Source organism: Sitophilus oryzae, unplaced genomic scaffold (genome assembly GCF_002938485.1).
Source record: "Sitophilus oryzae breed Bouriz unplaced genomic scaffold, Soryzae_2.0 scaffold_1440_pilon_pilon, whole genome shotgun sequence".
Taxonomy (NCBI): Eukaryota; Metazoa; Arthropoda; class Insecta; order Coleoptera; family Curculionidae; genus Sitophilus; species Sitophilus oryzae.
In genome coordinates, this window is record NW_022146105.1 from 1,774,971 (window position 1) to 1,802,680 (window position 27,710).

At 32.2% G+C, this 27,710-nt stretch overlaps 1 long non-coding RNA gene across 1 annotated transcript; it reads left to right on the forward strand.

The window, feature by feature from the left end:
• On the forward strand, positions 1–26,944 carry LOC115876722. Its single transcript, XR_004049194.1, has 8 exons — positions 1–86; positions 6,202–6,346; positions 16,687–16,863; positions 22,652–22,732; positions 24,410–24,495; positions 25,198–25,310; positions 26,160–26,266; positions 26,326–26,944. It is a non-coding gene; the product is annotated as an uncharacterized LOC115876722 (long non-coding RNA).
• Positions 26,945–27,710: the final 766 nt, after the last annotated feature.

Here is a 27,710-nt window from a genome sequence, read left to right on the forward strand (position 1 = left end):
CGAAGTTTTGGCAGCCTGAGTTGCGAGTATATTTACGAAAAATGTGTTTAAAAAGTGTTTTTAGTGATCATAATAAGCCGTAATATGTAAGTACAAACATATTGTATATTTAGATGTTCTAATATTTACTGTTTTGAGATTTGGCTTCTGAAAGTTGGTTTAAAAGAATTGTGTTATAAAATTTTATTCCTGCAGTTCTATTTTTTACATAATAAGTATTTTCAAATTATTTTATACCGATTTAGGCTGCATTTATTTGTTTTATGATCTCGTACTCGTAAGTATTCAAAATTAAATCAAATACGTAAAGATTGGAATAGGAATTTCAGTTTAAATCTACTAATGAGAGAAATACAAATATATTTAAGATACAGTGACTTAAAATATTAACTATAGTAAAAAGCTGAAACACTAAAGGGGAAACTTTATATGGAGCATTTTTGGAGCACTGGGGAGCAATGTAGATAACTAATTATAGTTTTGTAATTTTCTATTTGTACTATTAGGTTTTCGGTATATTTAAAGGAATCATACCTATGTATATAGAAGATTTTCTATTATATTCTACGTCATTCCCTGCCCTGTTTTCGAATTGTTTTTGGTCACTTCCTGTTTCACCGGAAATGACTACAACTTTTGAGTTGTAAACGGCACCTTCGGTGTTTTTTTACTTTATTCGGTAGAAAATAACACTCTGAATAGAATGACATATCATATGTCAACTTTTGACATTTTCGCATATGGTTTATATGAAATTATAACTTCCGGTTCGTAATGAAAATTTGACTCGAAATACCGTGTGTAAGTATCTAAAATTGAAGTGTGTAGTATCAAATTATTCGTAAAAAATGCCTTTTCCAAATATGCTAATGAGCCACCCTCGTTCCATTTGAAAAATTGAGATATGATTAAAAATACGATTTGGGCATTTTTTTAACTGGCCAGGACAAGACACTAAAAACATTAGACGATCAAATCTATTTTTCCAAGGCTCCTTGATTTAGAATTAGTATTTTTAACATACCCATGGCACTCTAGTTTGAAATTTAAAATACGAGTATTTTATTAAGCGAGAATGTCAAAAGTTGACATATGATATACCATTCTATTCAGAATGTGATTTTTTATTGAATAAAGAAAAAATACCGAGGGTGCCATTTAAAAATCAAAAGTTATAGTCATTTCCGGTGAAACAGGAAGTGACAAAAAACAATTGAATATGTCTATCTTAATTTATGTCATATACTAACATACCGAATCTCGTTTTTTTATCTGAAAAAATAAAAAATTATAGGGGTGAGCCCCTTTTGAGACGCACCCGGTATATTATATGATTAAATATTTTAAAATTTTGAATTTTTTTTAATGACTAGTAAATAAAAAGCCATATAAAAGATCGATTACAAAAGAATTGTAAAACATTTAAGAAAGTACGGTCAGATAATAGGTAAGAGGTCCGTCGCATTGTATCATAGATTGAATGTGAAATGAAGTATAAGACGTGACAAGTGACATGGGGTGTCGACAAAACTTTTGACGTATGGCTTTCGGGCTGCCGGCTATCGGACCGTAATATACGTCCATCTATATCGAGTTGGAGCGTTAGGGCTCTCTGGAGGAAACTGCTCCACTTTATCTTCCAGTGTTTTATGTTTGCGGCTTGACAGTAGATAAAAAATATTCCGATGACTGATGGCCGAGAATTGCCTGGGAGACCGCCTTTTTTATTTCTCTCCACTATCTTTTTAATAAACAGCTATTAGTTAGGCTCTCGGATTTACGCAGATACTTGTAAGGGCCCATTGAGTTATAGCCAAGGGTTTATTTACGACCACGCAGGAGACGACCCTTTTGTTGCATTTATTTCTATATTTCCCTACGTAAAATCGTTTAATTCCTTTAAAAGCTATATAATATAAATATCCATCTGGATGTCTAAAATTACTCTAGTATATACCGGGTGCGTCTCGAAAGTGTCAAGCTCACCCCTATAACCTTTTTTATTTTTTCAGATAAAAAACGAGATTTGGTATGTTAGTCTTTAACATACATTAGGATTGATTGACGTATTCAATTGTTTTTGGTCACTTCCTGTTTCACCGGAAATGACTACAACTTTTGATTTTTAAATGGCACCCTCCATATATTTCTACTTTATTCGATAGAAAATGGCACTTTGAGTAGAATGATTATGAATTTATGACATTTTCGCTTAAAAAAATTGTATTTTAAATTTCAATCTAGAGTGCAATGAATGTGTTAAAAACACTAATTTTTAATCAAGGAGCTTTGGAAAAATAGATTTGATAGTCTAATGTTTTTCGTGGGTTGTTCTGGCCGGTTAAAAGATGCGCAAATCATATTTTTAACCATATTTCAATTTTTTCAAATGAAACAAAGGTAGCTCGTTAGCATATTTGAAAATAGCATTTTTTTACGAATAATTTGGTACCACACACTTGGTATTTTGAGTCAAATTGTTGTTATGAACCGCATGTTACAATTTCAAATAAGCCATATGCGAAAACGTCATATGATATGAGATATGATATATCATTCTATTCAGAGTGTCATTTTCTATTGAATAAAGTAGAAATACACCGAGGGTGCCATTTAAAAATCAAAATTTGTAGTAATTTCCGGTGAAACAAGAAGTGACCAAAAACAATTATTGAATACAATTAATCCTAATTTATGTCATATACTGACATACCAAATCTCGTTTTTTTTATCTGAAAAAATAAAAATGTTATAGGGGGTGAGCCACTTTTGAGACGTACCCGATATATTGCAGGCTAATAATACGTGTCTAAATGACAATATTTCAAGAAAAGTTTAAGTTTAGGACAATTTCCAAAAAAAAAGATATTATTTCAGTAAAGTAGTAAAGTTTTTCAGAATTCAGTATGTACCTACCTATTTACTAACACTCTTTTTACAATATTTATTTAGGTTTATTATTTGAATTATATCTAAAACTTATTACAAAACGTGCCTTAGAGACCATAATACATACAAAAATACTGCGCAGGAAATTCTGTACAGGAAAATTAAAATTCAAAGTGATATAAAACACAGTAAAATCAATTTTCATCAATCAAGCTTTTTTCTATTTGACATTTAATGAGAGTGATTAAATTGTACGCTAGCACAAGAAAAATCTTCCTAGAAACTAATTCTACAAATATATAAATAAGCTAGGGTGAATTCTACCTTCCTCTTTTACCTGTCTGTCATACATCACGGCCATATGTGAATGTTTTGACATAATGATACTCATCCTATAATAGCAACGCATAATGTAGGAAATGACTGAAAAGGAACTAAAATTTTAAATTCATAGTTTGATTTTTATCTGGTAGTGTCCAATTTAGAAGCTTTAAATTTTGCTTTAGGTATATGATATAATATAAGAATATACGTTGTGTTAAGTCTTTTAGCAGGGAATGTAGTGGATAGCAATATTGTAGATACAAAGACTGTTGAACCAAATTTTACGATTTCGAGACTAGAATATTGTGATTTTACAACTCTTTGCAACGTGTGCGGTAAGCTTTAAGCTGTAAAACCAGTTTTATGTTCACCGCAAAAATAATAAAATATAAAAAAATCTACATTCCAGTCATATTTCAATATAAATCTAGTTGTGTACCTTCTACCAAACAGGATGTTAGCCCTATATTATCCTTAAATACAGTATGATTATTTTAAAAGTAGCAATCGGGTATATATTTTACATAACATACACCAAACATTGTCAGATAATTGACAGTAAAATACGTTTATGCTCTTCTTTGCTATATTTCGTGCTGTTTATTCATAAAAATTAATACATTTATTGTTACTTGTGTTTAGAAAAGCCCATTTTAACTACTTTAAGAAAAACTGCATCTATTTTTAAATTAAAACTGACAGGAAACAATTGGTAAAAACCAGGCAAATGTCAACATACCTTAATTTGTCAATCTATGATTCTATCATTGTCCATTGTAATTTCTTGTGTCCCCGAAATGCATTTTTGTTTTAAAACTGGTTTGGATGAGGTAAAAGCATAACGTTTAGATAATACAATTTGATATTGACAAAATTATATGACAACTTAAGGTACTATGATATTTGCCTGGTTTTGTATTGTTACATGTTCAGTTTTAATTTAAAAAAAGATGCAGTTTTTCTTAAATTACTTAAATTCAGGTTGAAAATTGTTTAAATTTGGCAGTATATTCAGGTGTACGCAGACCTTTAAAATACCTATTTACGACTTTGCTGTAAAATATACAGGGGAGCCAATATTTTGACAGCTCAAAATTTGTATACAATTTTCTGATTCCAATGACGATGCACCACTCGCTATACGCGGTATTTTCAAAGAACGTAGCCCCCGCGTAAAACGAGAAATTCCTGTATATCACATACATAAAAAGTCCTCCTACTCTGGCTGCCTGCTCACCAAGGGATAGTCTCCAATCTGGAAGACTCCAACCGTAACTTGGAATGGGTGTCCTCCAACGGTCTAAGACACTCGAAAAAGTTCCTCAGAACCTACGACCGAGAAAAATCAAAGGTTTTCCTTGATTTAAGTAAAAACAATCTTCGGATTGTCACGGGGTTTCTAACAGGACACTGTCTCCTCAACGCACACCTCAGTAGGCTGAAGCTGAGAAACAACGGCGAATGCAGATTCTGTGGGGAATACGGGGAAACACCAGAACACCTCATCACTGAGTGCGCCGAGACGACGACCATTCGTGCCATGAACTTTGGTACGGCTGATGTCAAGGATGGAGAGCTAGCCTCTGTGGAGCCGTCTCAGATACTGGCTTTTGTTAAAGCCTTGAGACTGTATGATGAGTTATAACTCGTTATAACTCAAGAAAGGGGAACACACAATAGATCTTTAAGGTCGCGGTGACTAACTCCCCTCCTAAACATTCTACATTTTCGATACATTCATACATAAAAATTATATTTAGAATTTCAAGTAGGAACTCAAATATCTATCATATATTAGATCCTAAAAAAAAACCTGTATAGTTATTGGAAATTCGATATTTAAAAAAAATCGGTGCGCGTCAAAAAACGAGCGCGATTTGTCAAATAGGCCGGAAAATTAACACCCGAGCAAATATGCCGACATATTTTGGAGAATTCCCACAAACCGCGGAATGCGACCAGGCAGGCCCTCAAATCCGACAGCCGAGAGCCACTTGTGCCCTTTGCCATTCCGGTGGGGGAATCCCGGAAGTAGTGGCTGGTCGCAGACGCGGTGCACGTCTAGAGCGCTTCCTCGAGGAATCGGTTCCCACGCAGGAGGGTGGTAGTCGCTGCCTGCGAATTGCCTAGGCCTTCCTCAGATTTACGTTTCCAGGTGGTTCAAATTAATTTTCCGTCTTTCCGTAACCAAATACCTATACGGGGAATACCTATAGTGGCTCATAAACGTAAACAACATGGTTTTAAACATATTGATACTCCTTAAACCTTACTTCAAAATTGAAGTTATAATACGTGCACACAAGTTTTTTCAGGGCTGGTAGATCTCGATAAAAGTAATATATTTTCTCGTTACCGGTTTTCAAAAATCCAAAATAGTCTAGTTATATGTTTTACCCCCGCCTGTGTTTTACTAGGAAAATTTAAAAAAAATGAACAGTATAATAGATCTAGTGAACGTTTTAACCATCATCAAAAATGGAAAAGCTGAAAAACAACGGCCCAAAACAAATGTTTCGAATCTTCATAAAATTTTCTACAAATGCTGAAATTTTCATAATTTTATGACAATGTTATAGTATGTTTTTAAAACCTTTGAAAATATGTGAAAAATAGCATAAATGAACATTTTTTGGACTTCTTCCCATACATACAATCATGAAAATTGGCAATTTTCGTCATGTCACCGATTTTATTAAAAATGCTGTTATTTGCTAATTAATAGATGTAGAATAAGAAGATATAGTCTGTTGTAGTCTTACGAAAACAGTAATTGATCTAGAGGACGTTTTAACATTTATCAAAAATAGCTAAAAATCAAGGTTCCTTCGAATTGAAAAGTCCCAATTATTTTGAAATAATTTCATATTATCGAAAAATGTTTGATAATTTATAAAATATTACGGAAAATTATTTGTACTAAAAACGTACTCATCTTTTTGTCAAGAAACTATTTATTGTATTAAAATAATTATTTTCTTATTTCAGGATTACAGAACAGGAATCAGTTGCGAAAAATATCTTAATGGATATTATCGGCCAGTTGATGTACCTAGTTCCATTTGATTCAGAATTTTACAATAAATGCGATTGCAGGGAATATGGTGCATAAAATAAAAACCCTTGCGAACAGGTAAGAATATCATATTTCAGCTCTTTTAGTATTCACATTTTTTGCTAATAAGAGCAAATAATAAAAAATAAAACGAAAATCAAGACAACTGACATCTTTAATTAAATACTATATCAAATTCATACTTATACAGGGTGTTTTGAAATTTTTTTACCAACATCGGTTCGATTCTGTCTTATTTCGTAGTTACTGGGAGTTAAAATCTTCATTTTGCATATATTGTGAATCTACATAAAATTTTCTACAAATGCTGAAATTTTTATAATTTTTGACTTTGTTTACTATCTTTCTAAGGCCTTTGAAAGTATGTAAAAAATAGCAGGGGGTTTATTTATTAATATACGTAAAAGATACAATATACTTTTTACAATCAACTTTAAAAAAGTCTTTTTTATCGTAGTATATTTCTAAACGGTTACGAATAAAAAGTGTGAATGTAGCTCGTCAAAAAGTTTCGAATTTGTATTCGAAGTAAGTCGGACAAGTTTCGAGGCGGCAAATGCGATGCAAAATCTAAAAATGATTCTCGCCGCCAAGTTTCGGTCACAATTTAAAATTGAATTTGTGCAAAACAGATCTAGGACGTTTCCAGGGAACGTGACAAGTGGCGAGATACCAGACAAAACAAGCACTAAGGACCGCAGGAGGCACAACAGAGCGGAGATGCTCACCAAAGTTCCGTTAACATTTATAGCCCCAAATTTAATTAAGCAAATAGCTGAAATTCCTCGGGCAACGGTCATTTATATTCTCAACTGAATACATAACACACCCCCAAGTCGAATTGTATATTTATTGTCGCCACAATTGAAAATTACATGTCATCACACCAACTGAAATTTATTCTAAGTTAAATCATTGTATTAATGCCGGTGTACGTTTGCACAATGACCACTTTGTTCGCATATATTAATGAGTTTTCCATTCCGAAGTTATAATTTAAGCGAGAAATAATTACTATATTATTGGTTTAATTGTACAGATACGGACTAGTGGTGAGTTATATTTCATTTCCTTGTTTTAATATAGTCATAATTATAAAAATTACCTTACTGATAATAGAATTTATTCTTTTATTTCGTGTGTCAAAATTATTATTATATTAAATACACTCAATACCCGTATGACAATAACTATACTATAACTGTACTGGAAAATCTATGTATTTTGCAACTGACATAGATATATAAGAAGATATATTTCCTCTTTCAGCGCTATAAAATATTAGATGTTGATGGGAGGGAGGAAGTTACCCATATAGCACGTCCAAATGAAATTACGTTTCTACAAGGGAGACACATGAGAAACAACATATATTAAAGTGAACCTAAGTGTTCATCTAGTTCTAACATATACATATGAGATACACGCAGGTTTATATTGATAGAATTGTGTGATATAGTGTTTACTAGTTGTATACCGTATGCACTCAAGATTCTAAAAAGTTTTTTGTAACGTAACAAATAATTATTAAAATGATGAAATCTGACGTCGGTATATGAGACATACAGTGTATAAGTCATATGTATGTGTGATACTTCGTATCATAGTTGTGCCTATAGTACACACCTTGTCAAAATGTGACGTATACACATAATATAAATATCTATATAGACACTTTGTAATAGTGTACTGTTGTGTCTACATTCTAGCATGAAATGAAGGTGTGCGCATGCGCGGATAGCCTCAGTGTAGATACACCGACCAAGTATATCTTATGTGTCCTCTCTCCTTTCTCCTTTCTAGGAGTGGTATGTGTTAGCAGCCATTATTGTTTTATCATTCGGAAGCTCTATATAAATGTTCTGTTTGTGTGTAGTTTAAAAGAGATTTTAAGGTAAGTACAAGTTTTTAATTACCTTGTTACACCTTCCTAAGAGTATTATTAATATTATAGCAACGACTCTTCCCTTACTCAATACCCAATTTACCAAATTTTGACTCCAGTGAATGAAAACTCTAAATATTCTCGTATAATGATAAAGAGGTTAGCTGAGTTAGCTCTGCAATATATTTTTTTTTAATTTGGAAATAATACAAATCTAAATGGACCAAAGAAAGAAAGATTTAAACACTTCAAAGAACTTCTTACACTGATATTCGGTAAGTTATTGATGGATCAATATACAGATATGTTTAATATTCAATAATCAGTTCATATAAAATTTAAGGGTGAGATTGTTAATCTGGAAATAAAATACAACAAAGTCCAACAGAGTGCTCGATGAATGAGTATGCTAATAAACCAACTGCTTGGAGGAAAAGAGGAGAAAAAATGACTAAACGAGGTCCACCAGAATCGTGGCGATATACCAGTGTTTACTATTTTAGTATGTTGTTATTCTAGGTACTTATATTTTTAATACATTTTGATACAAATTCTGTTCTTTTACAGTGTTTTCTTTTTTCTGGTGTCTGCAGTGTAAATAATTATTATTATTGTGTTATTTGCGCTATTGCGTTCCATGATATAAAGAAATATAAGAATTTTATTTTTTAAACACTTAATCCATTTTATGGAAGAAAAATGGTACATTTAATACAAAACAAAAATGGAACAATTTTAAGGCTACTTCTCTTGAACTTACGATCGAGATACTTTTGGAAAATACAAAGTTTTGCCTTCCTAATTTTCGTTCTAAAATGTTATAATTGGTACCATTGAATAAATATTTCTTAAAAAGAATGAAAACTTAGGCATCAAAACTTGTATTATTTCCTAAATTCGTTCATAAGAAGTAGTTTTATCTAGCACAAGATATACGAAGCAAAATACATACGTATACACGCGGTAGTCACAACTGCAATGTGTAAACATAGTTTAAACGTAATACACAAGCACTGTGTATCCTACGGCACACTGTGTATCCCTTACTTTGTGTATACGTAAATGCTATACTGTGGCTACATTGTGAGGCGGACGTTTAACCTTTGTGTCAAAATTATTATTATATTAAATACACTCAATACCCGTATGACAATAACTATACTATAACTGTACTGGAAAATCTATGTATTTTGCAACTGACTAAGATATATTTCCTCTTTCAGCGCTATAAAATATTAGATGTTGATGGGAGGGAGGAAGTTAATCACCGCGACCTTATAGATCTATTGTGCCCCCTTTTCTTGAGTTATAACTCATTATACAGTCTCAAGGCCTTGACAAAAGCCAGTATCTGAGACGGTTTTACAGAGTTAGTTCTCCATCTCCGATACCGTACCAAAATTTATGGCACGATTGGTTGTCATCTCAGTGATGACGTGTTCTGGTGTTTCCTCATTTTATAAAACTGAGTAGGCTTCATTAACCTAAAATTATTATTATTTCTAGATATCGTAATCTTCTAAAGGTTTTCCGGAAAATAGTTCAGATCCATGAACATGGATCTTGGACTTTATAGCCATTTTAACAATGAAAAATATTAGGCATTTTTTAAGAGTTTTTTTTTACTTTTATAATAGGTACAATACTTCCGTTATGATTTTCTTTATAGCCACTTTTCCAAATCACTTTATAAACTGCATTTGAGAATAAAAAGCAATTCTTTTATAGTTTTTGAGGGTGTAGCAGTTTGCGACAGTTCAGTTTTTGCGGAGTAAAATATATACCGTTATTTTAAGCAAATTCTAATTTATATTGAAACCAATATTAATTTTTAACAATATTAAAATTAATTACGAATATTATTTTATGAAATAATTACAACATCGCTTCATAAAAGAATCAAAATTCGTTTACTAATTATTTCATAAATAGAACAAAATGAGTTGAATCAATATTTTTGTTTAAAAATCTAATATTGTCTTAAAATGTATGATATTACATTATTTTGATATTTTTTCAAGTCCGTTACAGGATATCCTAAAACTCTTCTGGATGTAGGGAATTGAGGAATTTCTTGTCACCCCCTAATATTTATTTTCTTCTTGGGGACCTCGGACCTCCCTAAGTTGGCCATAAATTTTTTTAAGTCATATCTAGATAATTTTTATTTCTGCACATCGTTCAATACAGGGTGAGTCTCAAATAAGTGCAAATATTTTCAGGGCTGGCAGATCTCGATTAAAGAAACTTATTTTCTCTTTCCGTTTTTCTTTTTATTTTACTGTGAAAATTGCCAAAAAATTGATTTTTTGCCAAAATTTTGAGAACCACTGCATCTTTTCTGGATTTTCTTTCGTGTAAATTTAATCTACTACTTATGTTGCCATATTATCAACAAATTATGTTTTTTAACTAAAAACTAAAAAAATCCAAAAGGTCTTTATGGGGTCAAAATATACTACCCCTAAAAATATTTGCACTTATTTAAGACCCTGTATAAGTACTTTGTATTGAAAACAGAACAAAAAATAATGCTTGTTCTATTTTTGTGCATGGTTATATTACATTAATTATACACGTTGTTGCTATACCGTACATTAAAATATAGCTAACTGTATACTTAACAGATTTTTAGAGTACGAAGAACCAGTATGGCAAAAAATCTCCGTATAAGTTTTTCTATGAGTTACATAATAGATGTTATCCATTTTTGTTTAATCTCTTTGTTTTTATGTTTCTGATGACAGGGGGAGATATAGCCCCTGAAACGTTAAGCATTTTTTGATGCTTAGGTGAATTTATTTAAAATAAAACTATGCTTAATTATATAATTCTCAGGTTGGGTTTAGCAAATAGTTTTAAACCGCGAATTACTTCTATTTAAACTCTTCGAAAATGACTGAATGTTCTAAATAGACTACGGATATATTTGTCAAATTTCGTGAGATAGGAAAAGTCCACAGAAAATAGATTAAACTAGAGATTTGATTTAGTCGACTTGAAGCTTTTACAACGAGGACATGAGGGAGGAAACAATCAAGACACTCCTCGGGCTTAGAGCTCGCCAGAGATGGGAGTGATGCGATCAAGCCACTTGAACAGGCATTAACGGATGCTTTCCACTACATGCTTAAAGTGTCTTGTCGCTTTTTAGCAAGCTTAATTCATCTGCATACTTGACTAGGTTTCGTTTTGCATAGGCGTGCCTATAAAATATTTTGCCAGTATTTTAAAATACTTCCAACACAAAATTTTTTATATTGTTAATATCCATAATTGTACTTTTTTGGCATTGTCTTTAATTTAGAATTAATAATTAATCTCTTCTCGTTCTGCCTCAATACCAACAGGAATAATAGCTGATCATACTTCGGCAGCTGATTCCTTGGAGGTGAACATTTTTAGTGGGTAATATTCTGACTCCCACACTGTCTCGTGTTCGACTCTATGATCATCTCTCTCGAGATGGTGATGGGAACGAGCACCATTCGCCTATAAAAGAGTTTCTACCACCCCTTCACCAAAAACTAAGTAGATTATTAGAATATATAGATTGTGTAGACAATGTAAGTCCCAAAATATATTTTATTTCATCAACCACAATTTAAACAACAAAGTTTCTAGATGTTGTGTTTTTTTGAACAGGGATGATAAATAAGACCTATTAAAAATTATAATCAATAAATTAAATACACTCCCTGACCCAAAAAACGGGCACTTTAAAATTTTGATGCGCTTTAAAATTTAATATATTTTGTTCTAGTGGGCCGATTTTGATGATTTTTTAAGCAATTTGTAGCTAAATTATTTGACTTTTTAGTATATCTTTCTAAATTTACCAAACCAAATTTAAAATAAAACTTCTCATCTGTCAATTATACGAAGGAAAAGTCGTGGTTAAAGTTTGAAACACCCTGTGGAATTTTTGTTGGAGATATTTTCTTTTGAAAAAGACACTAACATTTTTTCGTTCATTAAATGATGGAAAAACTAAAAACATATAAGAAAATTATTCATTTTAATTTAGAAAGAAATACTAAAATGTCAAATAATTTAGCTACAAATTACTTAAAAAATCTTCAAAATCGGTCCACTAGAACAAAATATATTAAACTTTAAAAACCATCAAAATTTTAAGGTGCCCGTTTTTCGTGCCGGTGAGTGTAGAAAAAAGTTGCTGCTTCTCTACTAAAATAATAGTTATATAAGATGAAAGAAATCAACCCCCCTTTGGAATAAAAAATCACCAGGTCCCATCGAACGTAAACACGCAGGGGTTTGCTTCCTGTTTTAGACTTATATAAAAAAAACACACCGAGGGATTTAATTATTTTAAAAATAAACTGGGCCTCCCATTTATTTTTAGTGGCGTGGTGTTTTTTAACCGTCAAATTCCGGGGGAGGGAGACCTAGTGTGGGGTATCTCACGACAATTCCGACGTGCAAACCGTATCACTTAGTTTTCCTAAAGGACTTTAATCCCTTTTAGCGATTAAACGCCGAGTAGGCCGTGTCTCGTTTCGGCATTCGGCATAGAATGGCAGCGATTTGGTCGAATACGGATGTAGCAGCTTATGTAGTCTTAAACAGAACAAGACTATTAATTCACAAAACTGATTTATACGCACCCATTTGAAATATGGCCCAATAAATTACCACCGTCCCTGGATCTTTGCATGTGAAAATCCTTTCGTACAAAATACGTAATATGTTTGTATTTTGCAGGACTTTTTCATCCTTGTTTTATTTCATATACAGGGTGGCGCCTCTCATACGCCGCGGAAGCTCCAAGGAGAACGGTAGTTTATATCGAAATGAAATTTTGGCAAAATATGTAGGTTGTGCAATAGAGTTGATTTACAAAGAGCAAATGAGACGGGTAAATGGATTTATGATAATATTTAAAGGTTTTTATTATTTTTCAAGTGAGAGTTCATAAGAATAAATGAAAAAAAAACACTGCCTGGTTGACATTTACATGTGATTAGTCTAAACAAGCAGAGCGATATTTGTCAATACGCGGTAGTAGATAAATCAATTAAATGAAAAAAAGGCAGCCCTGATTAAGAAGTCGGAACAAACAAAAGTGCGGGGTGGAACGTTCGGCTTGGGGTTGGTTTGCGGCCCATTGGTTGCGGAGAGGGTGGCTTGGAAAAGCAATATAATCCACCCCCATGTGCGTGTCCTGCGGTTCGCCCCTGTGACATTTCAGGCCGCGCTGTGTCCAGAACTAATTCAGGATCTCCTTTTTTAATTAACTTTTCACTTTTTTCGATTATCGACTAGATTGAAATTTAAAAAAAACAATTCTCTAATAGTTTTTTTTCATATTTAATATATAGGTACATTTTTTTCAATGTGCAATGAAAATGGTTAGAACAAAATTAAAACCAGGTGTTCGCGAAGTTGGTTTACAATATTAGCAAATGAATTACAGAATATTCTAGCGAACCAGAAACGAATAAAACGTCGTAGGTGGTGGGTCAGGTCCTGGATATTGCGAAGAAATAAACGGGGTGCTAGTGAAACTATATTAAAAGAATTAATTAACTTTAACGTAGTAAACTTTTTTACGTTGTAAACTAAACAAATCACGAAAATTTAGTTCTCACGCTTCAGTTTCTATTCATTATTCGATAATGATCAGTCAAAAATGAAAAAAAGTAGAACTGGTTTTCACTTTAACTGAAAGTACGAATGTACCTACTGATCATTTAACATGAAAATGTGTTCTGACGTTCATTATTTGTTCAGTATCACTGAATCAGTCACACTGCGTCAGCGAAACTGACAAGTGAGAACCCGCCTTAAACTTAAATTTAATTAATTCAAAGAGACCTGGTTTATACGTTAAAAAAGAATAAAAGAGACTTTGAGACTATTTTCTTTTTTAATTTATACTTTTTATGAACAAATTTGCTTTACACTTTACAATTAAATAATTAATTCTAATGTAATTTCCAGTATGATTTTTTTAATATTTAATATCATAGATACATTTTTTTTCCAAGAATTAAGGGTGTGTTTGAGATATTTGACATATATGAAAAATAAATTTGTTCTTGGCCTCTTCTTCTTTTTTGATACACAGAGTGTCCTAAATTCAGTGTTGGCCAAATGGCCAGATTATGGCATAGTTAAACAGTTAAATGACCACTTGAATTTAGGCCACCCTCTACAGGACATTATCAAAAACTCGAAATTAGAGATTAAAGCGGTCTAATTTTCCAAAATACATAAAAAAGTTACATGTTGTTAAGTTATGTTGTTATCCTATATGATATCTGTAACACAGAGTGTTACTAGTAATTCCTTCACATTAAAAATAAATTATTCTTTATACACCAAATAGTGTAATATATAGTAAAGAGTGCTTATCAGATTAGACATTCGGTGCTATAGATTAATGTGGATTACAAACTAAAATTAAGTCTTGATGCTAATAACATAAAAAACAAATCGAATAAGTTAAATTTGCCGTTTGAGGTTTTATCCTTGCCACCTCGTGCCAGATTAAAATTCTGGAAAAGCCGATGCATCCATCCAAAGAAACTAATCCAATAAAAAACAAACAGGGATTTGGGCCGTTTGAAGCTGTATTGTCGTTGCGTTCTCCACCCGGCGGGAAAAAACGAAAAAAAAACAAAAGAAAGCTTTTAGATGAGGTAGTTGTCACGTATAGACTGGCTAGGATCACTTGCTAGTCCATTTTCCAAATTAAAAGGGACAAAATAAAAAATACGGTGGCAGGAGAAGAAAGGGACATGTCGTTTTAGATAGACCAGAACCGGACCCAGACTTTGACCGCTCGACATATTGTTTTCAGTTGAGGGCTTTCAGAAAACGTAACTTTACATGAAGAAATAACGCACTTAACATATTAACTTGTAGTACTTGTCAAAGAATTTAGATACGTCAATATGATTTACCTGCTTCAGTAGCGTAGCGGATGTTAGTGTGCACGTTTTGAATAAAATTAGAACTGACAAACCGGAATTTAAGTCGGCCATTTTTAATCCCCATCGCACTCAATCTAAGTTTTTTGATATACTCCTTTAATCTCTTTATTCCAAGTCAGGACCTAGATGCAAAGCCATACAGAATAATAAAGTCAAGAATTAATATTGAACTAAAGCAAACTGTCAACATTCTGGACCAATGATCTATTTTTTTATCTTAGAAAACTACAATAAATATAGACATTTATAGTTCGCTCACGTACACTCTCCACTTGTCCCTGTATGTTTATATCGTTGATATTTTTTAGATTAGCAGAATTTTATTTGTATGCTCCCCAGCTGTACAGTAATATTTCAAAATAATTCAGTATTTAACATTTACATTTTTATGAATATAATATTTTTTTGGATCGATCTGTTCTCGTACACATGCGGACAATCTGAGCTTCAATGTAGCTCAGAATACGACTTGTTACTTAACATAAGATAAGCGAGTACCTACATGATCATAAGTCGAATGGTTGTGACGTAATAATAAGTAGAGTAGTATTGTTACAAATAGTAGTGTTGTTACAAATGCTTAAAATGCATTATAATATATTATAGGGTAAGTGATACATACCTACTACACCATACTATATTTTTTAAGCAACTACATATTTGTTCAAAATAATTCTTAAGAAATTACATTACAGTAAGCTGATCAAAATCCACTTCATCATATTCTACGATACCGTATAAAATGGGGGATATAAAGAGCCCATAAAAACAATAAACTAGAAAATTTAGGGTCCCAAAAGAGGAAAAATATAAAATAGCGAGACTTGAGCTTTAGAGCGACTGTCTAGAATCGTTGGAATAACTTCTGAGGCGAACTATGTTCGTTTCGTGTCATTTACTTCTCAAAATCGCCCTTAAAAAATGGGATTTTGGAGACTTTCCCCATAGCTAAGTAGTTTAAAAACATGTGTGCCTGTTGGGGGTGAGGGAATGTCTAGCATAAATGCATCCTGCTGGGTTGTATTCGCTTTTCAAACATATTATTGCTATTATCTTAAGCACACTAAATTTATTCATTTAACTGCATTATTCTCCGATAACATCGTATATTTATATATTTTTCCATGTCTATATACTTATATAGACATATAGGGTGTTAATAATATTTTTAATATTGACATTTGACATCACCATGTCACCACCAAACAAAAATTATTTTTATTGTAAAATATTAGGTATGTACCTTTTTAAACTTCATTTCCCTGCAAATTTAAAACTCTCCCAAAATTATAAAATACTTACCAAATCTCATTTTTTTATTAAGAAGTTTTATGTAATAGTAGAACGCTTTAATATCTAGATCTAGGAATGGGGTGAGGCAGGGTGCGTCCTGTCGCCATTTCTTTTATATCTATTATCCTCTTTCTATTATCTATTATTATATAATAGATTATATATAGATACATTATTATATATATAATAGATAAATATATATAATATATATATTTATCTATTATCCTCTGAGATGATATTCTAAAGAGAATAATTTCCAGGAATCATCGTAGAATATTGTGGACTCCCATTAGCTTGTTAGAAGATCTCAGTTATGCAGATGACATCAATCTCCTTTTCATAGTCACGCGGATATCAATATTAAGAAAACTAAATCGATGAGAGTTTGTACCAACAATTTCGCTCCCTTTATCATTGGAACAGCAGCTATAGAGGAGGTAAATAATTTTACTTACTTGGGTAGTATAATCTCAACCAACGGAGGCACAGAGCAAGATATATAAATATAATAAACAAGATCAGAATAACATTTGTAATGCTCAACAATAATTGGAGATCTAGACTCTCAACTTATTAAACTTAAAATGTTCAATTCGAATGTAAAGTCAGTATTGCTGTATATCTCTTTATGTATTGCTTATATTTCTGCTGAAATGCATAATTTTTAAAAAGAAAAGTTTTTCAACTTTAGAAGAGTTGCAAGTTTCTGTTTTTCATTCTAGAAATTTTTCTAAACATAGACACACAAGAAACTTCTGGCGGATGTGTACATTTTCATTTAGTGATAAAATATTGTAAAAATATAGCCAGATTTGAAAAGCACTTGGCAATTGGAATTCGTAAGCAGGGGCGTTTTAGCTTACAGCGTGTTTTGATTGCTTTGGTTTAGTTTGTTTTGTTTTAGTTTGGTTTTTTGTCGGTACGGTATTGATGTATAAACTACAGTATCTATTAGACTGTAGGTATGAACGTATGAAGAATGTAAATAATGTAAAGCAAGAACATGTTTTTATAAAACTGATTTCAGTTATTAAGTCGGAAAAAAGAAAATGTTACATTTCCGCAGAGATATTTTTATGATTTTGTGTTTAGGGAGGCTTCTATATACTGAATGTTTGTTGTTTTTTTTATAAGTGATTTCAGCTAAAAAAAAATCACCCTATATCTTTTGTAGGAATAATTTCTTATTATTATACTTTTTTTGAATTAAAATAGGGTCCTATTTTTTGATAGAAGACGTATTATCTTTGCTGGCCATTAGACGTGAACTGGCGGTAAATTAACAGAAAGTTAATGCGGTACATCTGGATCTGGGGAAAAGAGGAAGGAAAGGAACAAAAACAAGATGTTTTTTTGTAATGACAAATGGCCGTGGGGTAGACGACGATGGCGGACACAAAACGGAATTTAAAAATAGTCGAAACAGCATAAAATTTAAAATATACGCCCGCGTTTTTGCCGGCGATACCCGGCCATTTCTCGGACTCTCAATTATAATTACAAGAAACAAGGAATGTCTTAATCGCCATCAGGAACGAATTAAAACAGTTAGAAAGTTATAAAACGAAAATTATTGTTTTGCTTCCGATAAGGTATGTTTTTTATAACGGGGGCAATTTGCATTTTAATTGCGGAATTAGCCGATTTTTCTTCCTCCTATTAGTATGGTAATCTTTATTAGGGTTTGGCAAGACGCTTTCAAAACAAACAGCTAGCTAATCGATTTAAAACAACTTTTTAGGGATTAGTTTGCGCGAAAAAAAATCTATTTGCTTTTTTAAATATGCCGCCCTGAATAAACACCAAGATATTTAATAAAGTTGTCATTATTTCTATATTCCATGTTTTTTTCAGTATAATCCTGCAATTAACTAGAATTTTTATTTTTGTAAATTCATGCAATAACAGGAACATTATAATTTAATTTTTATTATACCGGGTGCGTCTCAAAAGTGGCTCACCCCTATAACTTTTTTATTTTTTCAAATAAAAAAACGAGATTTGGTATGTTAGTATATGACATAAATTAGGATTGATTGACGCATTCAATTGTTTTTGGTCATTTCCTGTTGACTACAACTTTTGATTTTTAAATGGCACCCTCGGTATATTTTTACTTTATTCGATAAAAAATGACACTCTGAATAGAATGACATATCATATGTCAACTTTTGACATTTTCGCTTAAAACAAATAATTAGTGCTATGGCTGCGTTAAAAATACTAATTTTTAGTCAAGAAGCCTTGGAAAAATAGATTTGATCGTCTAATCGTTTCAGTGTTTTGTCCTGGCCAGTTAGAAAATGCTCAAATCGTATTTTTAACCATATCTCATTTTTTTTTCAAATGGAACGAGGGTGGCTCATTACCATATTTGGAAAAAGCATTTTTTTACGAATAATTTGGTACCACACATTTGGTATTTCGAGTCAAATTTTTGTTACGAACCGCAAGTTATAATTTTAAATAAACCATATGCAAAAATGTCAAAAGTTGACATATAATATCGTCCCATTGCTGCCAAAAGTCACTAACTTACTTTTTATTACTTACGAGAAAAACGCGTCTAAAGATGAATTGCATTGCATAAAAATGTTATAGTTAGTAACCATTCGGTATTAAAATACAACGTAAATAGCCAGGAATCGTAGTTAATCCTTTTTTAATCGATTCTCCGCTTCAAAATACAGTTAGTGATTGAATTTTCAGGTTCGGAAAAATGTTAGTTAGTGACTTTTGGCAGCAATAGGACGATATGTCATTCTATTCAGAGTGTTATTTTCTATCGAATAAAGTAAAAAAAAAATACCAAGGATACTATTTAAAAATTAAAATGAATACGATTTTTCCAGCTGCCAATCATCTTTCCAGCATGGTGCGTGGATCCAGGCCGACTGCGACAAATCCATAAATATAAATGCACCGGTATTTTTATCAGTCAGTTTCCATTTCGCATGGTCGGATATTACTAAGATATTTTAATTTCCATACGATTAACTCTCCATCTGATTTCGGGCCATAAGAAGGATCGTTTGCGAAACGAGTCAGCCATCTACACACCAGTCAAAAGCCCTTTTATCGTGCCGGATTTGAATTTTCGAGTGTGTCTTTATTGTCAACTTTATTTCTAACGTTGTCGCTTACGCCATAATACGTGTAAACCAATGAACTGTTTACTTTAGGAATTGCGTCATTTCTCCCCATTCAAATTATCCCTAGTTTGATTTTCTTTCGTTTATTTTTTACACCATAATACGGTTTTATCTTTTCTTTTGCTTATGTATTAGGTTCTTAAATATCCATTTTAAATCTTAAATTACATTATACCAAATAAATGATGTTGAGGCTCAACTGAACTGAATGTTATAATATTATATAGCTGATAATGACTTTACATCCCGTAGAACAAAGAATGGGAGGTAGAATGTAGAATGAGTGGGAGGGGGGCGCGAGAGGAATCACCGCGACCATACAGATCTATTGTGCCCCCCTTTCTTGAGTTATAACTCATCATACAGACCTAGGACATTGACGAAAGCCAGTATCTGAGACGGTCTTATAGAGGATAGTTCTCCATTTCCCATATCAGTCATACCAAAGTTTATGGCACGAATAGTTGTCGTCTCGGCGCACTCACTGACGAGGTGTTCTGGTGTTTCCTCATTCTCCCCACAGAATCTGCATTCGCCGTTTTTTCTACTGAGGTGTTCGTTGAGGAGACAGTGTCCTGTTAAAAAACCCGAAGATTGTTATACATATATTGATAAAGTATATAACAAAAACCATACAATATCCAAAAATAATAAAAACCATACAATATTCAAAAATTAATTTTGGATATTGTATGGTGACAGACCACTCTGCAGCCGTTAAGGCTTAAAACAAGGTCTGTACCTTTGTGGCAGGTTCATATCTTGAAAAAATTCTTTGTTTTGACTGACTGTCTAATAAATTCGCTGTGATTCAGCTCTAACGTTAAATGGAAATTACGAAAACTTGATTTGTTGTGTACCTGCTGAAACAATAAACAGGTGATCCTGCCCTCGAACTTATACCTGAAAGGGGGAAATTCTACAAAAAGAGGGAGGTAATAAAAGTTGGAAATCGCCATTTTAAAATTAAAAAAGGGGGAAGTACAAGCACTCGAAAGAAATTAAACGAGCATTATTGGAAAACAAGAATAAGAGACGAGTTGTTTGTTGTTTGGTTTTGCGGTCTATTAGATGGCAAATCGGCGATGTGATGCTGGAGAGAGAAGGCTTTCATTTAGGCCGTTGCGCCACATAATATAAGATCAAACGAGCTGGTGGGCCTTTGCATTGAAAAGCAAAACCTTTTGATGCTCCGCGCCATTCAAACAAAGTCACATGGACGCTTTTCAGACCGCAAGAGGGAATGCTTCGTTTCGGAATAAAAATCTTTCATCAAACAGTCCCCGCCTGTCCCAATGGCAAACCTTCTAATGAGTAAAAACATCCCTTTATATAGGTACATTTTATATCTTCAATACACATATTTTTTAAAAGAACGAAATTTGACTTCGTTTTTTTGTTCTCTAATATATTTACAAATATTATCTTCTTTCATTTTGTATTAACTCAAATAAGGTTTTTTATTAAGGCGTATTTACGTCACCAATTGAAAAAAAATATGTCAAGTTAATCTCTGTTTTCTTGAAATGATATGTCTGCGTGAACTGCGAGGTCTGACAGATTCAAATTACGAGCAACAGAATCAAATTATTCTATGTGCCGGGCTACAGCGGCATCCAAGGCAAAGAAAAAGACGATGAACTAGCAAGGCAACGATCCCCGGAACCCTATCTTGGCCCAGAGTGAGTACTGGGAATGTATGACCCGTAGTAAAATTCTGGATCAGGGAAAAACAGAATGTCCACTGGAGAAACGGGCACAGGCATAGCAAGTCCTTTACCCAAGTACCTAATTCTAAAACCACAAAGGAACTACTGATGCTTATGAGGAATAAAGTGCGCATTATAACAGGTCTCTTCACAGGACATATCGTCAGTGAAACGTTAATTGAATAATACATTTAATACATCACATACGTTAAATTTTTAACGAAATATTGGGTTTTATTTTTCCCCAACAAATATTATTATTTTGGTAATACTTTTGGTACCGTTTCTTTTTTCTCCTGTAAAATTAGAAATAATGCCGACGATATGTTTGTCAAGTACTACCTGAACAAGTTCAACCTGTATCAAGGAAGTCTTTGTTGCAGACTCTGCTATAAAGATCCTGAAACAGCGGAGCACATAATATGTCGCTGCGAGGCTCTGGATCGCAAGGCTAGAGCCGGAGGAACTATGCTTCTTGCTTCCATCCTATCAAGGACCTGCACAAGTTTGTGCAGGGTCCAGAGTTAAGAGATTAAAATATTAAATACATCAAATAAATTAATACCGTTTAGAATTTTAACCAACAGTACAAGAAGAAATATCTACTAATCCCGAAAACCTGAGCGGCCATAATTAACAAGAAGTCTCTGTCTCAACCCCGAAATTCCGAAAAGACATGAAGGGGAAGAAGGAATTTTTTATTTGTCACCAGATAACGAGCACTCTGATAATGAGCTCGCCAAAGGTATATCACGTCTACCATAAATAATAATTATGCGAGGTTGAGAGAGAGAGGCCAGGGCCCAGATGAGAGCTCGACTAGTGCAGATGCATATTCTAATTACTCGGGGTGTAATTGATTTGGGTTTCCATCTCGCGGGACCACGATGGATCGGTCTCCGGAGATTTCGAGGCTCGTCGCTGCGGCAGAGGCATCATATTTGTTTAGCGTCGCATCTGGAATCAACCTTACAGTACAGGGAAACCTCCAATTAGGAACATACCATGTTTGATGGACATCACAAACTCAGTGTCTTCTATAAAATCTCTATTAAAAATATTATAATTATTACTGTGCCTTTATTACTCTCACTTGCAGATATAACTAATATGATGTAAGAATTTTATTTTGGCCACATATAAGAAGCTTTTAACTTCATTATTTTTTAGTTTTTTTATTCAATTTTACTAGGAGTTACGAAATGGCATACACTGTAAGATGTTATTGATATGAACTATATTTTTTAACTGTGACTAACCGCCTACCCGAAATACATTTGCTATATCCTGTATTTAGAAATGTAATATTATTAAAATATAAGACATTTTATTTTCATTTATAATAAATATTTTCTTTTTCTTAGTAACGTTAATGAGACATCAAGAAATCTAGAGATGTAGCAAAAATTGAGGATGAATAGCAGTTTTACCTGAAGAAAGAGCAGGTAAGAAGTCGCCGATATATTGTTTAGTAGATGTATATGTTACTTAACTTATTGCATGATCAATTTAAAAAAGTATAGGTATTCTTAAAGATCACACCAATAATAGTAAAGGGTATAGCCGGATTAATATAGGAAATCTGCCCCGCGGCTTTTTTGACCCGCATTCAAGGGACCGATTTGGTGTCGAATCAAAAATAATTCACCTAAATTTTTAACTTTTTAACTCAAAACGGTTTTCGAGATTTTCAAAAAAAACTGTTTTTTTCACTTTTATTTTTATTTTTATAGTAAAATTCAAAATTAATTAAAAATAATATGATCATGGTTCTTAAACGAAAAGCCGATTTTTAGAGGAGGGAAGAAAATTAAAATATTCATTTTTTTAACCTTTCTGAAATATGTCACTCACTAAAAATCGTCAGAAAATGTCTTTTATACACCGTTACACACAGGAATTTTTTAGAATTTTTTGAAGTGGTGGAACAATATGAAAAAAATTAAACTCATTTTTTTTTCTAAAATCTTTTTTTTTCTAAAATCTTCTCGGGCGGAAATTTTTTTATAATAATCTTTATGTTTATTTCTGGCAAGGATGTATTTTTAATGAAAAAATATTTTCTACGCACTTTTTTAAACTAAACAAAAATATAAGTTAGTTAAAACAGAAGATTTTAGAAAAAGAATGAGTTTTTAATTTTTTTCATATTGTTCCACCACTTCAAAAAATTCTAAAAAATTCCTGTGTGTAACGGTGTATAAAAGACATTTTCTGACGATTTTTAGTGAGTGACATATTTCAGAAAGGTTAAAAAAATGAAGATTTTAATTTTCTTTCCTCCGCTAAAAATCGGCTTTTCGTTTAAGAATCATGATCATATTATTTTTTCATGTCTGAGACTTCCAAGAATTAAAAAAAATCATCATTAATTAATTTTCATTTTACATATAAAAATAAAAATAAAATTGAAAGAACAGTTTTTTTTGAAAATCTCGAAAACCGTTTGAGTTAAAGAGCTAAAAATTTAGGTTAATTATTTTGATTCGACACCTAATCGAGTACGAGTTAAAAAACCGCGGGGGCAGATTTCCCATATTAATCCGGCTAATGGCTATACCCTTTGAATAGCTAGTTATTATGTATTTACATTATGGCGAATGCGCTGGGAAATAATTATTATCTTTAAGAGTGTGTATGTAAAATTGTAAAATGTAAATTAGAATGTTATTTATCCAATAGATTTACGTATTTCAAAAATTTCCTTTCTAAATTACACTTCCAAACGAAGAGTAATGAAAACGTACCATACCAAAACGTAATACTTACCACATATGATGGACATCAGAAACTGAGACTCCATTAAAAATATTATAATTAATACCTTGCTTTTATTATTCTCAACTGCATAGTATAACAAATACAATATTTGCATTTTATTTTGGCCACATATAAGAAGTTTTTCTCTTCATTATTTTTTCATTTTTATTCAAGTTTTAGTAGGTGTTAACTAAATGGCATACACTACAAGATGTTATTGCTTTAAATTATATTTTTAAAACGAGACACGAGACACCTTATACACCAAATACATTTGCTATGTCCTGTTTATTAGAAACGTAATATTATTAAAATATAGCACCTTTTATTCTTATTTTTAATAAATATTTTATTTTTCTTAGTGACAACAATATGAGGCATCAAGAAATCTAGAGAAGCTGAAGCAAAAATTAAGGATGAACAGTAGCTTCGCCTGAAGAAAAATCAGGTAAGAAGTTGCCGATATATTGTTTAATAGATGTGTATGAAATCTTAACTTATTGCATGATCAATTTAAAAAAGCATATCCTTAAAGAACACAATAGTAGATTTGAATAGCAAGTTTTTATATTTTATATTATGGCGAGTGCGCTGGGAAATAGTTATTATCTTTAGAAGAGTATCTAGAATTTTATGTAAATTAGAATGTTATTTATCAAATAGATTTACGTATTTCAAAAATTTCCTTTCTAAATTCCACTTCCAAACGAAGAGTAATGAAAGCGTCGCATATAAGTACCTTACAGTAGGTAAAGGGAAATTCACAATTAAAAACATACTTGCCACGCATGATGGATATCAGAAACTGAGTCTTCTATAAAATCTCCATTTAAAATATTATAATTATTACTGTGCTTTTATTACTCTCAATCGCATATACCGTATGATGAAAAAAACGGTGTCACCATTTTATTTTAGCCACATATAAGAAGTTTTTAACTTCATTATTTTTTAATTTTTATTCGTTTTAGTTGGTGTTAACTAAATGGTATACACTGTAAGATGTTATTGATATAAACTCAATTTTTTAAACGAGACACTTTATACACCAAATATTTTTGCTATGTTTTGTTTATTAGAAATGTAATATTATTAAAAGATCGCACTTTTTATTCCTACTCTTATATAATAAATATTTTCTTTTTCTTAGTGACGGCAATATGAGGCATCAAATCTCGAGAAGCTGTAGCAAAAATTGAGGATGAACAGCAGATTCACCTGAAGAAAGATCAGGCAAGAAGTCGCCGATATATTGTTTAATAGGTGTGTTTGTTACTTAACTTATTGCATGATTAATGTAAAAAACTACCATATGATCAAAAAAAAAAACGGCATCCAGTTGGCTGGGAAATAACGATCAATGACATTTCTCATATAAATTTACATATAAAATGACAGCGGTCTTCATTTCATAGCCATCGCTGACGCCGTTTTTTTTCGATATCATACGGTATATTGTTAAAGATCACAACATTAGTAGATTATTTGAATACCGTTTTTATATTTTTACATTATGGCGAATGCGCTGGGAAATAAGTATTATCTCTGGAAGAGAATTTTATGTAAATTAGCATATTACTTCATTCATCAATCAACAACGTTGACTTTTAATTTTTTTATCAATTATTTTATGTATTACCTTAGTGTATTACTCATGTGTATTACTCTTATGGCGCATTCTCACGACGCGTGTACTTGACAAATGTTTGTAATTGATACATGGTGCGTCGGGCATCTATACAGAAATTCTAAGTTATTTATTATAGGAACTGCGCCGTATTCTCGCCAGACCCTGTATGCCGAAAAAAAATACTTGCCAAGCAGACGAGTTGTGAGAATGCGCCTTTAGATTATTAATCTAACTTTAAAGAGAATTTTTAAATTACGCTGTAATAGAAATATTTTTAAAAAAGAAAAATACACACTTAGAAGGGTCAAAAAATAGATACATCAAAGTTATGTAACTTTTTTTATCTCTTATTCTTATTTAAGTATACTTTAAAAATAATTTTTCAAATATTTTTTATTTAACGCCACTATATGTTGTTTCTTTGTCTTAGTAGTTTCAGATTAATGTTTGTGTTATATCTATTTCTATATATTCTTTTTCAGACCCAATATAAATCTATACATCACACGTCTCCCTATGGCAGAGACAAATCATTATAACTGTCCTTAAAATGGAATGAAGAAATACTGACTAAAGAACATGAAAGCTAGTAAGTTCTTAATAATATTTTGTATTTAAGGTATTCCACTAATCTCGAAATTCTTATAGCTCATTGTCGAAGTTACGATTTGCATCTCGCCGTATCCTATATCCTATGGTTGTGTCGCCTTTCCAAAGCAGTATTTACATTGTAATGACGCCTGTAATTTTGAAAACATGTAATAAAATGGAAGCTTATGGAGCAGGGAAATGGAAGAATAAAAGATAATGTAATAAATTATACCGTATAATCGAAAAAAAAAACGGCGTCCACTTGGCTTGGAAATGATCATCGATGACATTCCCCATATAATTTGCCATATAAAAAGACAGCGATATTCATTTCATAGCCATCTCTGATGCCGTTTTTTTTCGATCGTATGGTATTTTGTGGCATTTGTATTCAGAGCTAGTTTAATATAAACGGGGTCATTTAAAATTTCATTAAAAAGCTATGTTATATTAACATATAATTAACTAATGTAGATAATTTAAATTAAGTATATAATTTAATATATAAATAGGTTTATATAATATAGTACCTACATGTGTATGTATCTATTAATATACATATACAGGTCGATGTGCGTGTTGTGTCATATATTTGTATATGACACACCACACTTATTTATAGATTTAAAGATATCACACTAATAATAATGTAGAATAATGCAGTTAATGTAGAATATACTATGTAACCCCTGTTGATTTTTTAACTTTTAATAAATCTGTTTTAAAAGAATCCTGTATTTCATTTTTGAAAATTTTAGGCTAAATATAGTTTTTAAAAGTTTATTTTGATTGTGGCTCCCTCTGGTGACAAAAATCTGAAACTAAATTTTTAGTTCAGCGTTTTGCCGCAAGAGGGCGCTAAAATCGCATAAATTTTTGACCGATAGTAGCGCCTCTAGCGGCAAAACGTTGAACTAAAAATTTAGTAACAGTCTTTTGTCAACAGAGGGCGCTACGATCGCATAAATTTTTGTCCGATAGTGGCGCCTCTAGCGACAAAACGATGAACTAAAAATTTAGTTTCAGCCTTTTGCCACCAGAGAGCGCTATGGTCGCATAAATTTTCCGACCGATGTGGCGCCTCTAGCGGCAAAACGTTGAACTAAAAATTTAGTTTCAGCCTTTTGCCACCAGAGGGCGCTACAGTATCATATATTTTTGGACGCTTGTAGCGCCTCTAGCGGCAAAACGTTGAACTAAAAATTTAGTTTCAGCCTTTTGTCACCAGAGGGCGCTACAGTAACAAAAATTGTTGTCCGAATGTGGCGCCTCTAGCGGCAAAACGTTGAACTAAAAATTTAGTTTCAGCCTTTTGTCACCAGATGGCGCTACACTAGCATAAATTGTTGTCCGATTGTGTCGCCCCTAGCGGCAAAACGTTGAACTAAAAATTTAGTTTCAGCCTTTTGTCACCAGAGGGCGCTACAGTAGCATAAATTTTT